This window comes from Copadichromis virginalis, linkage group LG1, assembly GCF_057382275.1.
Source record: "Copadichromis virginalis isolate Kocher_CV1m ecotype Utaka linkage group LG1, C_Virginalis_male_GT1.1, whole genome shotgun sequence".
NCBI lineage: Eukaryota > Metazoa > Chordata > Actinopteri > Cichliformes > Cichlidae > Copadichromis > Copadichromis virginalis.
In genome coordinates, this window is record NC_140618.1 from 35,529,360 (window position 1) to 35,549,470 (window position 20,111).

The 20,111-nt window shown below is 38.1% G+C and overlaps 1 long non-coding RNA gene across 10 annotated transcripts; it reads right to left on the reverse strand.

Moving 5' to 3' along the window:
* Window positions 1-6,958: 6,958 nt before the first annotated feature.
* On the reverse strand, window positions 6,959-17,516 carry LOC146719144 (uncharacterized). 10 transcript variants are annotated; one of them, XR_014921011.1, is made up of 9 exons: window positions 17,443-17,514; window positions 15,108-17,347; window positions 14,747-14,855; window positions 14,412-14,641; window positions 14,108-14,269; window positions 10,113-10,226; window positions 9,229-9,386; window positions 8,744-8,801; window positions 6,959-7,790 (listed from the first exon to the last, which is right to left on the reverse strand). It is a non-coding gene; the product is annotated as an uncharacterized LOC146719144 (long non-coding RNA). The 10 variants fall into 10 exon arrangements; XR_014921012.1 differs by having other exon boundaries at window positions 6,978-7,790; window positions 15,108-17,237; window positions 17,443-17,516; XR_014921016.1 differs by lacking the exon at window positions 17,443-17,514 and having other exon boundaries at window positions 7,000-7,790; window positions 15,108-15,969; window positions 17,157-17,427.
* Window positions 17,517-20,111: the final 2,595 nt, after the last annotated feature.

A 20,111-nucleotide genomic window follows, 5' to 3' on the forward strand; every position in this document is an offset into this window, starting at 1 on the left:
CATTTGAATGGGAAACTCGCCTGAAACAAAGTATAGGTTTTCATTATGTGAATAATTTTAAAATCTTAGCTCAAACGGCTGCAAAACCTGTTTGCCCAGCACGGGGATCTTGAGTTCTATAAGATAAAGCCATAAACATGTTTGTCTGAGTCTTCTATCAAAAGTTACAGCGATTTATATGAAGTTGTTCAAAAACGCTTTATTTTGCCAAGACAATGCGTTTCTCACTGTTACATGCATTTGAATGGGAAACTCGCCTGAAACAAAGTATAGGTTTTCATTATGTGAATAATTTTAAAATCTTAGCTCAAACGGCTGCAAAACCTGTTTGCCCAGCACGGGGATCTTGAGTTCTATAAGATAAAGCCATAAACATGTTTGTCTGAGTCTTCTATCAAAAGTTACAGCGATTTATATGAAGTTGTTCAAAAACGCTTTATTTCGCCAAGACAATGCGTTTCTCACTGTTACATGCATTTGAATGGGAAACTCGCCTGAAACAAAGTATAGGTTTTCATTATGTGAATAATTTTAAAATCTTAGTTCAAACGGCTGCAAAACCTGTTTGCCCAGCACGGGGATCTTGAGTTCTATAAGATAAAGCCATAAACATGTTTGTCTGAGTCTTCTATCAAAAGTTACAGCGATTTATATGAAGTTGTTCAAAAACGCTTTATTTTGCCAAGACAATGCGTTTCTCACTGTTACATGCATTTGAATGGGAAACTCGCCTGAAACAAAGTATAGGTTTTCATTATGTGAATAATTTTAAAATCTTAGCTCAAACGGCTGCAAAACCTGTTTGCCCAGCACGGGGATCTTGAGTTCTATAAGATAAAGCCATAAACATGTTTGTCTGAGTCTTCTATCAAAAGTTACAGCGATTTATATGAAGTTGTTCAAAAACGCTTTATTTTGCCAAGACAATGCGTTTCTCACTGTTACATGCATTTGAATGGGAAACTCGCCTGAAACAAAGTATAGGTTTTCATTATGTGAATAATTTTAAAATCTTAGCTCAAACGGCTGCAAAACCTGTTTGCCCAGCACGGGGATCTTGAGTTCTATAAGATAAAGCCATAAACATGTTTGTCTGAGTCTTCTATCAAAAGTTACAGCGATTTATATGAAGTTGTTCAAAAACGCTTTATTTTGCCAAGACAATGCGTTTCTCACTGTTACATGCATTTGAATGGGAAACTCGCCTGAAACAAAGTATAGGTTTTCATTATGTGAATAATTTTAAAATCTTAGCTCAAACGGCTGCAAAACCTGTTTGCCCAGCACGGGGATCTTGAGTTCTATAAGATAAAGCCATAAACATGTTTGTCTGAGTCTTCTATCAAAAGTTACAGCGATTTATATGAAGTTGTTCAAAAACGCTTTATTTTGCCAAGACAATGCGTTTCTCACTGTTACATGCATTTGAATGGGAAACTCGCCTGAAACAAAGTATAGGTTTTCATTATGTGAATAATTTTAAAATCTTAGCTCAAACGGCTGCAAAACCTGTTTGCCCAGCACGGGGATCTTGAGTTCTATAAGATAAAGCCATAAACATGTTTGTCTGAGTCTTCTATCAAAAGTTACAGCGATTTATATGAAGTTGTTCAAAAACGCTTTATTTTGCCAAGACAATGCGTTTCTCACTGTTACATGCATTTGAATGGGAAACTCGCCTGAAACAAAGTATAGGTTTTCATTATGTGAATAATTTTAAAATCTTAGCTCAAACGGCTGCAAAACCTGTTTGCCCAGCACGGGGATCTTGAGTTCTATAAGATAAAGCCATAAACATGTTTGTCTGAGTCTTCTATCAAAAGTTACAGCGATTTATATGAAGTTGTTCAAAAACGCTTTATTTCGCCAAGACAATGCGTTTCTCACTGTTACATGCATTTGAATGGGAAACTCGCCTGAAACAAAGTATAGGTTTTCATTATGTGAATAATTTTAAAATCTTAGCTCAAACGGCTGCAAAACCTGTTTGCCCAGCACGGGGATCTTGAGTTCTATAAGATAAAGCCATAAACATGTTTGTCTGAGTCTTCTATCAAAAGTTACAGCGATTTATATGAAGTTGTTCAAAAACGCTTTATTTTGCCAAGACAATGCGTTTCTCACTGTTACATGCATTTGAATGGGAAACTCGCCTGAAACAAAGTATAGGTTTTCATTATGTGAATAATTTTAAAATCTTAGCTCAAACGGCTGCAAAACCTGTTTGCCCAGCACGGGGATCTTGAGTTCTATAAGATAAAGCCATAAACATGTTTGTCTGAGTCTTCTATCAAAAGTTACAGCGATTTATATGAAGTTGTTCAAAAACGCTTTATTTTGCCAAGACAATGCGTTTCTCACTGTTACATGCATTTGAATGGGAAACTCGCCTGAAACAAAGTATAGGTTTTCATTATGTGAATAATTTTAAAATCTTAGCTCAAACGGCTGCAAAACCTGTTTGCCCAGCACGGGGATCTTGAGTTCTATAAGATAAAGCCATAAACATGTTTGTCTGAGTCTTCTATCAAAAGTTACAGCGATTTATATGAAGTTGTTCAAAAACGCTTTATTTTGCCAAGACAATGCGTTTCTCACTGTTACATGCATTTGAATGGGAAACTCGCCTGAAACAAAGTATAGGTTTTCATTATGTGAATAATTTTAAAATCTTAGCTCAAACGGCTGCAAAACCTGTTTGCCCAGCACGGGGATCTTGAGTTCTATAAGATAAAGCCATAAACATGTTTGTCTGAGTCTTCTATCAAAAGTTACAGCGATTTATATGAAGTTGTTCAAAAACGCTTTATTTCGCCAAGACAATGCGTTTCTCACTGTTACATGCATTTGAATGGGAAACTCGCCTGAAACAAAGTATAGGTTTTCATTATGTGAATAATTTTAAAATCTTAGTTCAAACGGCTGCAAAACCTGTTTGCCCAGCACGGGGATCTTGAGTTCTAATAAGATAAAGCCATAAACATGTTTGTCTGAGTCTTCTATCAAAAGTTACAGCGATTTATATGAAGTTGTTCAGAAACGCTTTATTTTGCCAAGACAATGCGTTTCTCACTGTTACATGCATTTGAATGGGAAACTCGCCTGAAACAAAGTATAGGTTTTCATTATGTGAATAATTTTAAAATCTTAGCTCAAACGGCTGCAAAACCTGTTTGCCCAGCACGGGGATCTTGAGTTCTATAAGATAAAGCCATAAACATGTTTGTCTGAGTCTTCTATCAAAAGTTACAGCGATTTATATGAAGTTGTTCAAAAACGCTTTATTTCGCCAAGACAATGCGTTTCTCACTGTTACATGCATTTGAATGGGAAACTCGCCTGAAACAAAGTATAGGTTTTCATTATGTGAATAATTTTAAAATCTTAGTTCAAACGGCTGCAAAACCTGTTTGCCCAGCACGGGGATCTTGAGTTCTATAAGATAAAGCCATAAACATGTTTGTCTGAGTCTTCTATCAAAAGTTACAGCGATTTATATGAAGTTGTTCAAAAACGCTTTATTTTGCCAAGACAATGCGTTTCTCACTGTTACATGCATTTGAATGGGAAACTCGCCTGAAACAAAGTATAGGTTTTCATTATGTGAATAATTTTAAAATCTTAGCTCAAACGGCTGCAAAACCTGTTTGCCCAGCACGGGGATCTTGAGTTCTATAAGATAAAGCCATAAACATGTTTGTCTGAGTCTTCTATCAAAAGTTACAGCGATTTATATGAAGTTGTTCAAAAACGCTTTATTTTGCCAAGACAATGCGTTTCTCACTGTTACATGCATTTGAATGGGAAACTCGCCTGAAACAAAGTATAGGTTTTCATTATGTGAATAATTTTAAAATCTTAGCTCAAACGGCTGCAAAACCTGTTTGCCCAGCACGGGGATCTTGAGTTCTATAAGATAAAGCCATAAACATGTTTGTCTGAGTCTTCTATCAAAAGTTACAGCGATTTATATGAAGTTGTTCAAAAACGCTTTATTTTGCCAAGACAATGCGTTTCTCACTGTTACATGCATTTGAATGGGAAACTCGCCTGAAACAAAGTATAGGTTTTCATTATGTGAATAATTTTAAAATCTTAGCTCAAACGGCTGCAAAACCTGTTTGCCCAGCACGGGGATCTTGAGTTCTATAAGATAAAGCCATAAACATGTTTGTCTGAGTCTTCTATCAAAAGTTACAGCGATTTATATGAAGTTGTTCAAAAACGCTTTATTTTGCCAAGACAATGCGTTTCTCACTGTTACATGCATTTGAATGGGAAACTCGCCTGAAACAAAGTATAGGTTTTCATTATGTGAATAATTTTAAAATCTTAGCTCAAACGGCTGCAAAACCTGTTTGCCCAGCACGGGGATCTTGAGTTCTATAAGATAAAGCCATAAACATGTTTGTCTGAGTCTTCTATCAAAAGTTACAGCGATTTATATGAAGTTGTTCAAAAACGCTTTATTTCGCCAAGACAATGCGTTTCTCACTGTTACATGCATTTGAATGGGAAACTCGCCTGAAACAAAGTATAGGTTTTCATTATGTGAATAATTTTAAAATCTTAGTTCAAACGGCTGCAAAACCTGTTTGCCCAGCACGGGGATCTTGAGTTCTATAAGATAAAGCCATAAACATGTTTGTCTGAGTCTTCTATCAAAAGTTACAGCGATTTATATGAAGTTGTTCAAAAACGCTTTATTTTGCCAAGACAATGCGTTTCTCACTGTTACATGCATTTGAATGGGAAACTCGCCTGAAACAAAGTATAGGTTTTCATTATGTGAATAATTTTAAAATCTTAGCTCAAACGGCTGCAAAACCTGTTTGCCCAGCACGGGGATCTTGAGTTCTATAAGATAAAGCCATAAACATGTTTGTCTGAGTCTTCTATCAAAAGTTACAGCGATTTATATGAAGTTGTTCAAAAACGCTTTATTTTGCCAAGACAATGCGTTTCTCACTGTTACATGCATTTGAATGGGAAACTCGCCTGAAACAAAGTATAGGTTTTCATTATGTGAATAATTTTAAAATCTTAGCTCAAACGGCTGCAAAACCTGTTTGCCCAGCACGGGGATCTTGAGTTCTAATAAGATAAAGCCATAAACATGTTTGTCTGAGTCTTCTATCAAAAGTTACAGCGATTTATATGAAGTTGTTCAAAAACGCTTTATTTTGCCAAGACAATGCGTTTCTCACTGTTACATGCATTTGAATGGGAAACTCGCCTGAAACAAAGTATAGGTTTTCATTATGTGAATAATTTTAAAATCTTAGCTCAAACGGCTGCAAAACCTGTTTGCCCAGCACGGGGATCTTGAGTTCTATAAGATAAAGCCATAAACATGTTTGTCTGAGTCTTCTATCAAAAGTTACAGCGATTTATATGAAGTTGTTCAAAAACGCTTTATTTTGCCAAGACAATGCGTTTCTCACTGTTACATGCATTTGAATGGGAAACTCGCCTGAAACAAAGTATAGGTTTTCATTATGTGAATAATTTTAAAATCTTAGCTCAAACGGCTGCAAAACCTGTTTGCCCAGCACGGGGATCTTGAGTTCTATAAGATAAAGCCATAAACATGTTTGTCTGAGTCTTCTATCAAAAGTTACAGCGATTTATATGAAGTTGTTCAAAAACGCTTTATTTCGCCAAGACAATGCGTTTCTCACTGTTACATGCATTTGAATGGGAAACTCGCCTGAAACAAAGTATAGGTTTTCATTATGTGAATAATTTTAAAATCTTAGTTCAAACGGCTGCAAAACCTGTTTGCCCAGCACGGGGATCTTGAGTTCTATAAGATAAAGCCATAAACATGTTTGTCTGAGTCTTCTATCAAAAGTTACAGCGATTTATATGAAGTTGTTCAAAAACGCTTTATTTCGCCAAGACAATGCGTTTCTCACTGTTACATGCATTTGAATGGGAAACTCGCCTGAAACAAAGTATAGGTTTTCATTATGTGAATAATTTTAAAATCTTAGCTCAAACGGCTGCAAAACCTGTTTGCCCAGCACGGGGATCTTGAGTTCTATAAGATAAAGCCATAAACATGTTTGTCTGAGTCTTCTATCAAAAGTTACAGCGATTTATATGAAGTTGTTCAAAAACGCTTTATTTTGCCAAGACAATGCGTTTCTCACTGTTACATGCATTTGAATGGGAAACTCGCCTGAAACAAAGTATAGGTTTTCATTATGTGAATAATTTTAAAATCTTAGCTCAAACGGCTGCAAAACCTGTTTGCCCAGCACGGGGATCTTGAGTTCTATAAGATAAAGCCATAAACATGTTTGTCTGAGTCTTCTATCAAAAGTTACAGCGATTTATATGAAGTTGTTCAAAAACGCTTTATTTTGCCAAGACAATGCGTTTCTCACTGTTACATGCATTTGAATGGGAAACTCGCCTGAAACAAAGTATAGGTTTTCATTATGTGAATAATTTTAAAATCTTAGCTCAAACGGCTGCAAAACCTGTTTGCCCAGCACGGGGATCTTGAGTTCTATAAGATAAAGCCATAAACATGTTTGTCTGAGTCTTCTATCAAAAGTTACAGCGATTTATATGAAGTTGTTCAAAAACGCTTTATTTTGTCAAGACAGTGGGTTTTAGAGTCTTCATCATTAAATCTCTGGTTGCTTCATTTTTCTATCCTATATCAGATATTTTAAAGGTTATCTTAGGTAAAGTTCCATTCTCATGGTGAGGCAAAGTGCTTTATGTGTGTGTGTGCGCGTGTCATGAACGGCTATAAAAGGCCTATAATTAAAGAACAAAGCGGGGTTTGAGTTCGAGTTGCGGCAGACTGTCACTACTTGTAAATGGAACGCAGCCTTCCTACGGCGGACAGCTAATAACAGGAATCGGACGCGGTCCAGCCAAGTCCACAGCAACCACCATAGCAACCGCCTAGCATGACCTTAAAAACATATTCTGTCTTCATAACTATCAAAATCGTGAAATGATTTGCAAAGTGTGAAAGTGTTACAGCTGCAGAGAGCTATGGCGGTATCTATGGAAGCTGTTTACATAGCTAATAATATACGATGTAACCATGGAGACAGTCAGTCACTTGAGCTAGCGGTGCATGTTTACTACAGTGAATAAGGTGATTGAGTGCACAGCGTCCACACTCTGCAGGGGGTAAAGACATTACTTCAATATTGTTTTATATTGATATATATTAGCCTTCTGTTGACCATCACCTCAGGTTCACCATTACAGTTTCAGATTACAGATGCACACTGTCTAAACACATTCAAAAACTCATGTCTCAGAAATAAGCACAGCTGTTCATGTTTGTCATTAGAGTTTTATTTGTAAGAAAATTATGAACTTCATATTGTGCATTAAATAAAAGAACATTTCACAACTCTGAGTCAACAGAAACAGGTAACAGAAATGTCTCTAATGTGTACAGTGTAGTGTAAGCATTAAAAGATCATAAAGGAAAAACTAACATTTATGTGAAACTAATTGTAATAAAAAATGAGCAGGTGCTTTATAGATTTAAAAGAAAGAATCTGAAAACAACACTTTTTTGGTCTAAGTGATCAAAGTAGAAAACAGAACTGATGTTCAAGAACAAACCGTAGCTGCACTAATATTACACATCTCGATCGTTGTACTGAACAGACATTGTTGCTTTTAAAACCACATGCAGTGTGTGACCATGACTGTTCACTGAGACCATGAACGCCACTTCGCTGAAGCATTCTTCTTCTTCTTCTTGCCATTAAATTGGAAGCAGAAGCAGCACGAGCTGATTTGATCTACTGAAAGGAAAAAGCAGAACATCTGAGTTGAAACCAGTCAGCTGAAATCATTAAGACAGGAACAAATTCAATGCAGTGTCTCAAGTGGCTTAGCCTGTTACAACTGTTGATACAAGCTAAATACGGTTAACACACAGTGTCAGGGAGCTCCAGTGTGGGAACTAGTGGCTTTAGGTTTGTAGTCATTTAACTTTCATCCATTCATTCATTTAATTCAGGAGGAAGAAATGCCAGGTTGGTGCAGGCTGGTTACATGCATTTGGTCCCATGCTGTCTTTAATTAAATGACTTGGTTCATTTTATGGCTGGGCTGTATGTGGGGTTATATCATGTTATTTGGGCAGGAGTACCTGTCCCCTGTTAGACTTAGAAAGTTTCTCCATAAGTAGAGTTTCTAACTCTTCTAGCACATCTGTGGCTGACAGCTTTTTGGTGGCTCTTTTTACCCCACACTGGTTGTGAGTGTGTAAATAGCCCCACTAGTTATTTTGGGTTGCAGTTAACTAGGGAGGAAGGGGTGGGTATGCCATGATTAGGTGAATAACAATTATATGTGATACATAAATTTCACAATGCATGCATATATCTCTATCAATTAAACCTGGCCTGAGGGCTGCCATTTTTTACATTCAGTTATTTCTCTTAGAAATGTTGGAACTAAATAATGAATGTGTTACAGTTAAAGTGAAACACTGGTCAGTGTAAATGGCTCATTGGGACACAGAAACCTTTAAATTAAACCTGATATCTAGTGTCAAACAATATCAAAGCTGTAAAAGATGTTTACATTCAGAATTTATAAAACTATGATTGTAAATAAATTCAAACAAGTGAGCTTTTCTCTTTGTGCTGAATATCAACACTGTGGTTTCTTAGACTGTAAGCTTTACTTTAGTGCAACCAGTTGCAGAAGCTGCCACTCCAAATGTCTTTTGATAACAAGAAAAAAATACCTTTTCAGTACATGGCCTGAAGTTCTTCTCCGAAATCTTCTGCAATCGGCTTTGTCTGCTGGTTTGAAGACAATAAACCATAAAAAAGATGATTTAGTCACTTTGTCTGCGTCATGCAGCTCGAATGTGTCGTGTAACAATGTTGAATAGCCGTCGTTATCCCTCTGCTGCGTCAGTAGGATTGTACTGTACAGCATCTCATTGATATGTGAGGAATGCTAATGTAACACGATAACAGACTTACATCATTAAAATATAAAGTGCAGGAGATATTTAGATATTTTTTATATTTATATTACATTTTATAGCTGACGGATATTACTAAATAGATAGAATTTACTAAATAGCTGGATGAACATGAAAAATATGTCTATAATAACAAATGACCATGAGAGCCAGTAGAATTAATTCAGCTGGACACTCAAAAGACGTCCTTAAATGCTCTTTAAGTGGCAGAACAGATGAACAAACAGTTAATCGCTTACTTGAGATGAAATCTGCTCAGCTACTTTGAAAACAGTTTCTAACTGGTTCCTCCTTTAACAGGATGACTGCTCAGGGGTAAGGCCATCATGCAATCCAGCAACCTTTATGGTTCTGCTTTGATTCACCAGGAACTATTAGGGAAACCTTCCAGCGCCTCCTGTGAAAGACACAGGCATAAACACACAAACATTTATTAACATGTTCCACAGTGTTCCAGTTTGATTTTCTTATCCTGTGGACAACAACGTACATGGATGCAGGTTTATTGTTAACTTTTGTAAGGTTTATTTAATGAACATATCCAGCTGCAGCTCCACTGTGATCCTGAACTGGATAAGCACTTAAGAAAATGTGTCAATAAATGGACAAACATCAACTTACTATATTTATCCAAACAGACGGGACCAATAATGCTTCGCTGAGTTAGAGACTTTAACAGACTCTTCTATGTAAGAATGTCTCGTGCTGATATACCTGCAAACTTGACAACAAAGGTTTTTCAGACTACATGTAGCTGTCCTCTATGTCAGCTAACACATTTACATTTATGTCACACTTATTTCTGCTTTCCCATTTTATAATTATTACTTACATTTTGATTAGATACCTTGAGTTTGTAAATGATCAGATTACATAATTGGAATACAATGTATCCAATTCAGGGTTGCGGGAGGATGAAGCCTATCCCAGCTGATACAGGACAAAGACAGGCTGCCAGTTTATTGCAGGGCTAATACAATATGTGTAACAGAAAATCCACTTAAATGTTTGATATTTCTTATAATAATCATAATTATGACTATTATTTAAAGGTTTCTTCATAAATACATTTTGATTTTTTATAACCCCTAAAATATAAACCTGAGCTGTTTCAGATTCTGACCTCTGACCTCAGTGACCTGGCTGTGTCCTCACTGCAGCTCCCTCTTGGAAGTACGTCTGCTTCTTGTCTTCCCCCAGTGTTGACCGCCTGATATCAAGATATCACGTACTGTAACTGAGGAACAAAAAAGGACAAACACTTGCCTTCATTTAAAAGTACATTCATACAGAGATAATCTATGGAAACACACTAGTTCACAGTTTGGGAGGAACCAGTTCCTGTGAAACATTTCTGTATATGAACATCATGTGGAGAATGAATGAAATGAGTTCTTCAGGTGACTCAGCAGTCCCACACTGACAAATGAAATCTAGTTAAACTATTAAGCATATTTGCTCTTCTGAAATCTGTGTTAAACAACAACAAACATAAATTAGTAACAAAAACTACAGCTGAGTATAGGCTTTACAAACCACCAGCAGCCATAATGCTAAATTTTAATCTTCAAATGTTTCTGAGCTGTCTTCAACCTGCTTTTAGCACATTAAAGTCTCAATAAATAAAGTCAATGCAGACTCAATCCTAAATGTTCAGCACACAGAGACACAGAGGTACTGTTTAAAGTTTAGTGTTAACTTGAGTCACTGATCATTCACAGTATTACAGAGTCTGGCAGTCTTTGCATGATGTCCACGTCACTGTAAGTTTCTAGCTGACTCTCAGGTGTGCCAGCAGGAAAGAGTAATAATAACCTGCATCCTGAGGTTTGTCATGCAGGATTAAAGGAGCCAAGCTTTGTTCACACAGCTAGGATTGTATTTTACACTGACCCTGGGTCAGTATCAACTTCAAGAAGACAGCTGTAACTGTTGATAGAAGAATCACACACACATATTTATGGCTTTGCCTTATAGAATTCAGCATCTCAGTGCTCAGGAAATAGGTTTTGCAGCTGTTTGAGCTAAGATTTTCAAGTTATTCACAAATTAAAACCTATACTTTGTGTCGGGCAAGAACTAAATTCAAATGCATGTAACAGTGAGAAACGCACTGTCTTGGCGAAGTAAAGCGTTTCTCATCAACTTCATAGAGCTTGCTGTAACTTTTGATAGAAGACTCAGACAAAGATATTCATGGCTTTATCTTATAGACTTCAATATCCCCCCAATGTGTGTGTGAGTCTTCTCTCAAAATTTACAGCTGTCTTTATGAAGTTTATGGAAAAACGCTTTATTTCACCACGTTAGTGCGTTTCTCGCTATTACATGTATTTGAATGGAGAACTCGACCGACACAAAGTATAGGTTTTCAATTTGTGAATAACTTGAAAATCTTAGCTCAAACAGCTGCAAAACCTATTTCCTCAGCACGGAGATGCTGAATTCTATAAGGCAAAGCCATAAATATGTGTGTGTGTGAGTCCTCTATCAAAAGTTACAGCTGTCTTCATGAAGTTGATACTGACCCAGGGTCAGTGTAAAATACAAGTTATTCACATAATGAAAACTTATACTTTGTTTCGTGCAAGAACTCCATTCAAATGCATGTAATAGTCAGAAACGCACTGTCTCGGCGAAATGAAGCCTTTTTGTACAACTTCATGAAGTTAGCTGTAACTTTTGATAAAAGGCTCAAAGCAGAGGGATAACGACGGCTATTCAACATTGTTACACGACACATTCGAGCTGCATGACGCAGACAAAGTGACTAAATCATCTTTTTTGTGGTTTATTGTCTTCAAACCAGCAGACAAAGCCGATTGCAGAAGATGTCGGAGAAGAACTTCAGGCCGTGTACTGAAAAGGTATTTTTTTCTTGTTATCAAAAGACATTTGGAGTGGCAGCTTCTGCAACTGGTTGCACTAAAGTAAAGCTTACAGTCTAAGAAACCACAGTGTTGATATTCAGCACAAAGAGAAAAGCTCACTTGTTTGAATTTATTTACAATCATAGTTTTATAAATTCTGAATGTAAACATCTTTTACAGCTTTGATATGGTTTGACACTAGATATCAGGTTTAATTTAAAGGTTTCTGTGTCCCAATGAGCCATTTACACTGACCAGTGTTTCACTTTAACTGTAACACATTCATTATTTAGTTCCAACATTTCTAAGAGAAATAACTGAATGTAAAAAATGGCAGCCCTCAGGCCAGGTTTAATTGATAGAGATATATGCATGCATTGTGAAATTTATGTATCACATATAATTGTTATTCACCTAATCATGGCATACCCACCCCTTCCTCCCTAGTTAACTGCAACCCAAAATAACTAGTGGGGCTATTTACACACTCACAACCAGTGTGGGGTAAAAAGAGCCACCAAAAAGCTGTCAGCCACAGATGTGCTAGAAGAGTTAGAAACTCTACTTATGGAGAAACTTTCTAAGTCTAACAGGGGACAGGTACTCCTGCCCAAATAACATGATATAACCCCACATAAAGCCCAGCCATAAAATGAACCAAGTCATTTAATTAAAGACAGCATGGGACCAAATGCATGTAACCAGCCTGCACCAACCTGGCATTTCTTCCTCCTGAATTAAATGAATGAATGGATGAAAGTTAAATGACTACAAACCTAAAGCCACTAGTTCCCACACTGGAGCTCCCTGACACTGTGTGTTAACCGTATTTAGCTTGTATCAACAGTTGTAACAGGCTAAGCCACTTGAGACACTGCATTGAATTTGTTCCTGTCTTAATGATTTCAGCTGACTGGTTTCAACTCAGATGTTCTGCTTTTTCCTTTCAGTAGATCAAATCAGCTCGTGCTGCTTCTGCTTCCAATTTAATGGCAAGAAGAAGAAGAAGAATGCTTCAGCGAAGTGGCGTTCATGGTCTCAGTGAACAGTCATGGTCACACACTGCATGTGGTTTTAAAAGCAACAATGTCTGTTCAGTACAACGATCGAGATGTGTAATATTAGTGCAGCTACGGTTTGTTCTTGAACATCAGTTCTGTTTTCTACTTTGATCACTTAGACCAAAAAAGTGTTGTTTTCAGATTCTTTCTTTTAAATCTATAAAGCACCTGCTCATTTTTTATTACAATTAGTTTCACATAAATGTTAGTTTTTCCTTTATGATCTTTTAATGCTTACACTACACTGTACACATTAGAGACATTTCTGTTACCTGTTTCTGTTGACTCAGAGTTGTGAAATGTTCTTTTATTTAATGCACAATATGAAGTTCATAATTTTCTTACAAATAAAACTCTAATGACAAACATGAACAGCTGTGCTTATTTCTGAGACATGAGTTTTTGAATGTGTTTAGACAGTGTGCATCTGTAATCTGAAACTGTAATGGTGAACCTGAGGTGATGGTCAACAGAAGGCTAATATATATCAATATAAAACAATATTGAAGTAATGTCTTTACCCCCTGCAGAGTGTGGACGCTGTGCACTCAATCACCTTATTCACTGTAGTAAACATGCACCGCTAGCTCAAGTGACTGACTGTCTCCATGGTTACATCGTATATTATTAGCTATGTAAACAGCTTCCATAGATACCGCCATAGCTCTCTGCAGCTGTAACACTTTCACACTTTGCAAATCATTTCACGATTTTGATAGTTATGAAGACAGAATATGTTTTTAAGGTCATGCTAGGCGGTTGCTATGGTGGTTGCTGTGGACTTGGCTGGACCGCGTCCGATTCCTGTTATTAGCTGTCCGCCGTAGGAAGGCTGCGTTCCATTTACAAGTAGTGACAGTCTGCCGCAACTCGAACTCAAACCCCGCTTTGTTCTTTAATTATAGGCCTTTTATAGCCGTTCATGACACGCGCACACACACACATAAAGCACTTTGCCTCACCATGAGAATGGAACTTTACCTAAGCTAACCTTTAAAATATCTGATATAGGATAGAAAAAATGAAGCAACCAGAGATTTAATGATGAAGACTCTGGGTTCTGTAGTGACCTGAATGACTCTTTGCATACAATTTATTGAAGAGGACTTTAGAATGCACTTTACATTTAGACTGTTGCTGTTTAATTTTTTACATTGTTGCGGTGTTATGTCATGAATAAAGTTCACCTGCTGGGGGTTTGATGGATCAGATCATCATAATCAATGGGTCCTGAGGTGGGCGGGACTGTCTCTGGTGATGTCACCATGAAGGAACAGCATCTGGCACGTGTTGCTGAAACATCCCAGTACACTGGTGTAGTTTCCTCTCCAGCTGTTTGACATTTGACACTTCAACATTAAGGGGAAGAAGAAGAAACAGTGTTAGGTCAGGTGACCACATGGTTTCTAAAGTAACTGACAGGAAGTAACCAGGCCGTTAGAAATGGATGGCATGTGTTTAGAGTTACTGGAGTTGGGTAACTCTACTTACCAAAAGCAGAAGCACACAGATGAAGGATCAGATGCTGAATGTTGCAGGAACATGCTCGTGCGGTGGTCATTCAGTGCTAGACTTCAATATCCCCCCAATGTGTGTGTGAGTCTTCTCTCAAAATTTACAGCTGTCTTTATGAAGTTTATGGAAAAACGCTTTATTTCACCACGTTAGTGCGTTTCTCGCTATTAAAAGGTTAGACAGTCCAAGACTGATATACTGCCCATCTGAGAGTTTGAAAACACACATGCAAAGATTTATTTTGTATTACAGTCAAAGTTGGATGTTCATTTTTGTCCTTTAAAAATGTTTGTGTATTTGAAAGCGCTAACATTTAAGGATGACTTGGATCGTCTCCTTTAAAGGGGAGACAAGTGTATCCACTGATCCACGTCACTTTACCTGGATGATGACTCCTCTCCCCCTCACTCAGAAACGCTCCTAATATAACCAAGCAAATAAATAATATTGAAGATTTACTTACATCATTACAAAAACAGGAAAAACATCTCCCTTTGATTCTATTTCTCCATTCCTGCTGAACATCAGGCAACAAATATCTCAATAAATCACAGTAAAATGTAAAGCACATGTTTTCTCTGCTTTGTCTAACCTCTGCAGAGCCTCTGTCAAGAAAAACATATCTGTAAGCATAAAACAAATATACATTTCATAACACGTCACTGGACAAACCTCGGTCAGTTGATTTCCTCTGTGCAGTGCAGACGAACATCAGTCAGCAAGTCAAGGTGGTGAGATGGACTGGTGTCCTTTGTGACTCTGCTGGTTCTTCTGAGGAAATACCACCGTCTCTCCACACCGTCACCATCTGTGAGCACAAACTGCTGCTCTGCTCTGCCAGCATGTAGGAAATCACATATCACACACACAGGGGTGAAGAAACATTAGAACTCAACTTTGGATACTTTAGATCTAAACAGATCAAAGTAGCTCTTAGCTTCAACAATCAGTGAACAGACAAACAATGATACCATACTGATTCTGTATGAATACAATATGGTATTTTCAATACAGGTGTCAAATTAATTTACTAAAACTAATACAGATATATGTATCTTTTTTTTTTTATAAATTCATTTGCTAAATTATAAGAATATATATTTTTTCATTTAACAATTGCAACTGAAAGAAATTAAATATTGAACAAAAATATATTGTCACATTCTGAGCATGCTCAGCATGCTGACAGACTTGAAGTTGCTACAGATTTTAAGAAGTGATAATTATAGGGAAAAAACTTCTCTTTTTCATCCGTTTAATCAAACATTTGATGCCTTAGATGTCTCAGTCCTATAGCATTCTGCAACTACAACTAAGCTGAAGCTTGGATTTGGCTGCAGGTGCCCTGTACATCCTTCTCAACATGTGGGTACCATTTAATCACACTTCTTCCTGAGCTTTGCTTCGTCACAAGACCAAAGGTGGCATCCCGTGTCACGGTCATATCATCATCCAGAAGAAACATTTGAAGAAACATCATGGAGAAGAAACATTTACGTGCCTCCCGGTTTTGTTTTCTGATCCTGCAAAAAGACTGAGGACAACAAAGCCCAGAGAACACGAGATACACAACATCCAACATTCAGACTCAACAGCCTCCATAAATGAAGAGCACCAGGTTGGTTCAGTTATAGTAGATGTCATGGAATTTTTTAAATAAAGTCTGCAACACAGAAAGAGCTGTGATCATGCTATTTATTACTGTGCACAGGAGAGCAAACACACATCAAACATCACAGTTCAGTCATGTCAGCTCTGCCACTTCACGTGTCTCGCTATGAAACCTAACGGATCAATGGTTATGCTGTTTTGTGCCCTTGACGTTATCAGCACCTGTAAAGGGAGTTGTTTTCTCAAACTGCTGAAGTAAGTTCATCTAGTTTTAGAAACTTTCATTGAACAGTCTATAACAGTGTCACAACTAAGCATATGCATAAGCACTTAAATGAGAATAACATAAAATTTCTATTACAGGAGCTAGAGCCTGTCCCAGTAGTCATAAGTAGAGCACACCTGGACAGGTCACCAGTCTGTCAGAGGACTAACACAGATGCAGCCTGACTAAATCCTAAATGTTCAGCACACAGAGACACAGAGGTACCGTTTAAAGTTTAGTGTTAACTTGAGTCAGAGTCTGGCAGTCTTTGCATGATGTCCACGTCACTGTAAGTTTCTAGCTGACTCTCAGGTGTGACAGGTGTGCCAGCAGGAAAGAGTAATAATAGCCTGCATCCTGAGGTTTTTCATGCAGGATTAAAGGAGCCAGGCTTTGTTCACACAGCTAGGATTGTATTTTACACTGACCCTGGGTCAGTATAAGTATCATACAGTTTAAACGAAGCACTGAAACTTGCACATATTTATTACAGATGCACTGAAGCTAATCGAGATATTTGCTGTCAGTCTGTGGCTGCGATTAAACACTTTACTGGAAACTTTATTAACTAGTAACTTCGTCAGTCATGACAGAAGCTAATATTTCTGTGCTAACATCGTTTAAACAGTAACAGCTTTATTCCAATATAAGCTAACGTTTACACCGTAACTTTAAGCTAGCACCATAAAGACGGTAAAACACGTAATAACATCTACAAATGCATCTTAAAGCTGTTATATTAGCACTCGGTGTATTACTAACATAACCACATTAACATTATTGACACTCGCTGGTCTGACTTTTAATAGTCATTCTATAAATGCTGTCCGTTTAAACGGTCTTACCTGTACACACTGCTGTATCCACCGGATTGCAGCCAGAGTGGATTCTGGAGTCTTCCCACGCTCCTGTTAGTGATCCTCCATCTGGATGGATGATAACAACCTTCTGAACAATCTAGCAGGAGATGGTCCATATCTAGGGGATATGGACTGATAACAGCCGAAGCGGGTGAATAAAGTCACCCAGTCGCTAGCTGTGCGATTACCCAGCATACACCAGCACAATATTAGGCACAGCACCACCATAGACATTTTCAGTGGTTTTGAATGCAGGACATAGTTATCTTACCTTGTAAAATGCATGACAATAAAACAGCTAACCACCATAAAATGGTATTGTGTATGTATGTATGTGCATGTGCATGTGTGTGTGTGAGAGAGAGAGAGAGAGAGAGAGAGAGAGAGAGAGAGAGAAAGAGAGAGAGAGGGGGGGGAGAGATCAAAGGCGTGCGCTTATGTTTTTTCTTGATCAAGAGTGTGCCTCCTCTCTCTTATTGGATGTATGGTATAGCATGTTTATTCAGGTGCACCTTTGAAGTCTATGAGAATACTTTGCAGCCTGGTCTGAGTGGTCATTTCTGCACAGACACAATGAAGCGTGCACTCAGTTTAGAGGAGGCTGTTGCTGCAGTTTTGCACTCTCCACAAGCAGTGGAGATACTTCTGACAGCGAAGAAGAATTTTTGCCAGGCACCGAGGAGCTTTGCAGCTCATGTGCGGAGGAGGAGAAGGAGAAGGAGGAAGAAGAGCAGGAGGAAGAGACAAGACTGGAGGATGGCCAGTGGAGATCTAAAAATGGAGAAATCATGTGGCAACCCACACACGAAGAGGTCCTGCCATTTTTTCCTCCCCCCATTTTAACCCCAGGACCAACCCATTATGCAATTCGTATAGGATCAGCAGCCCTGTGAGCACTTTCCATCTTTTTTTTGCAGAGGACATTATGCAGCTAATCCTGCATTTCACCAACCTGCAGGGGCAACAGGTCAGTAAAAGACTGGAAGGACATAGATGAGGAGTTGCAGGCTTACATGGGGCTTGTGATGCTGGCTGGCCTGTACAGGTCTCAACATGAAACGACAACAAGCCTGTGAAATGGGGAGACAGGGCTCTTCTGTTTCATGCTACCATGTCAAAAAAAAAAAAAAGATTTGAGCAAATTAATCGGGCAGTAAGATTCGATGATCGTCTCTCCCGTCCAGGTCGCTACAGGGGGGGGGGGGGGGCAAGGCTGTGGTTTCCTACATCCCCAAGCAAAGAAAAAAGGTTGTCTTATTGAGCACCAGGCACCGTGAGCTACAAGTCCAGGACTCTGGGAAGAGAAAGCCCCACATCATCCTGGATTATAACAAATGCAAAGGGACTGTGGATCATTTGGACCAGGTAAGCACAATTATAAGTAATTTATTTGCCAAATTGTTTACCGTTTCTCATTGTTATAACTGATAAAGTCAGATAATGTGATTATAATAGTTTTGATATGAGATGATAGTTTTAGACTATGATAGTTTTGATAGTTACAGTAAGGAGGGGGGGGGGGGGGGGGGGGTCCAGTTTGACGCCCACAGGCAGGAAGAATCTCTTGCTTATGGCTGTATAAATCTGTTCATGTCACCTGATCATTTCTTTTTGTTTTGCAGGTTTGTGGCAACTACTCCTGCCGTAGAAGGACACGTAGGTGGCCCATGTGTCTGTTCTACCACATGATTGAGGTAAGCTGCTATAATGCTTTCATTCAAGACGGCTGTAACTTTTGATAGAAGACGCATATAAACATATTTATGGCTTTATCTTATAAAGTTCGATATCCCCGTGTTGAGCAAACAGGTTTTTCAGCTGTTTGATCTAAGATTTTCAAGTTATTCACAAAATGAATACCTATACTTTGTTTCGTGCGACAACTCCATTCAAATGCATGTAATAGTCAGAAACGCACTGTCTTGGCGAAATAAAGCGTTTACAACTTCATGAAGACAGCTCTAACTTTTGATAGGAGACTCAGATATGCGTATTTATGGCTTTATCTTATCGAATTCAATATCCCCGTGTTGAGCAAACAGTTTTAAAGCTATGTGAGTTAAGATTTTCAAGTTATTCACAAGATGTAAACCTATACTTTGTTTCGTGCGAGAACTCCATTCAAATGCATGTAATAGTCAGAAACGCACGGTCTCGGCGAAATAAAGTGTTTTTGTACAGCTTCATGAAGTTACCTGTAACTTTTGATAGAAGGCTCAGACAAACATGTTTATGGCTTTGCCTTATACAATTCAGCATCTCCGGCTGGGGAAACAGGTTTTGCAGCTGTTTGAGCCAAGAGCTTCCAGTTATTGAAAAAAATGAAAATGAAAGCCTATACTTTGTTTCGTGCGAGAACTCCATTCAAATGCATGTAAAAGTCAGAAACGCACTGTCTCGGCGAAATAAAGGGTTTACAACTTCATGAAGACAGCTGTAACTTTTGATAGGAAACTCAGATATACGTATTTATGGCTTTATCTTATAGAATTCAATATCCCCGTTGAGCAAACAGTTTAAAGCTATGTGAGCTAAGATTTTTAAGTTATTCACAAAATAAAAAGCTATACTTTGTTTCGTGTGAGAACTCCATTTATGTTACGCCCCTAATCTAGGCGTGTAGGGACGCACATAAGGTTGGAGGAGAGAGATACAAATCCCCGCCCTGGTTCCCAAGCCAAACATCCAAACCAGTTGTGAGTAAAAAAAGGTGATTTTATTTAAGGACAAGAAGCATAGCTCCAAGGTGAGCCCAGGCCAAAATAATAAACAAAACCAACTAAGACCCACCAGAAAAGACTAACTAAACCCTAGGAAAGAAAAAGAACAAACAAATGACAGAGCTAACCCTCGCTCCCTGACCAAGAAAACAGGAGAAAACTATTCCAAAAGAAAAGGCAGCTCACCCCTTCCGCTTCAGCCCACGAGTGCCTAAGCTCT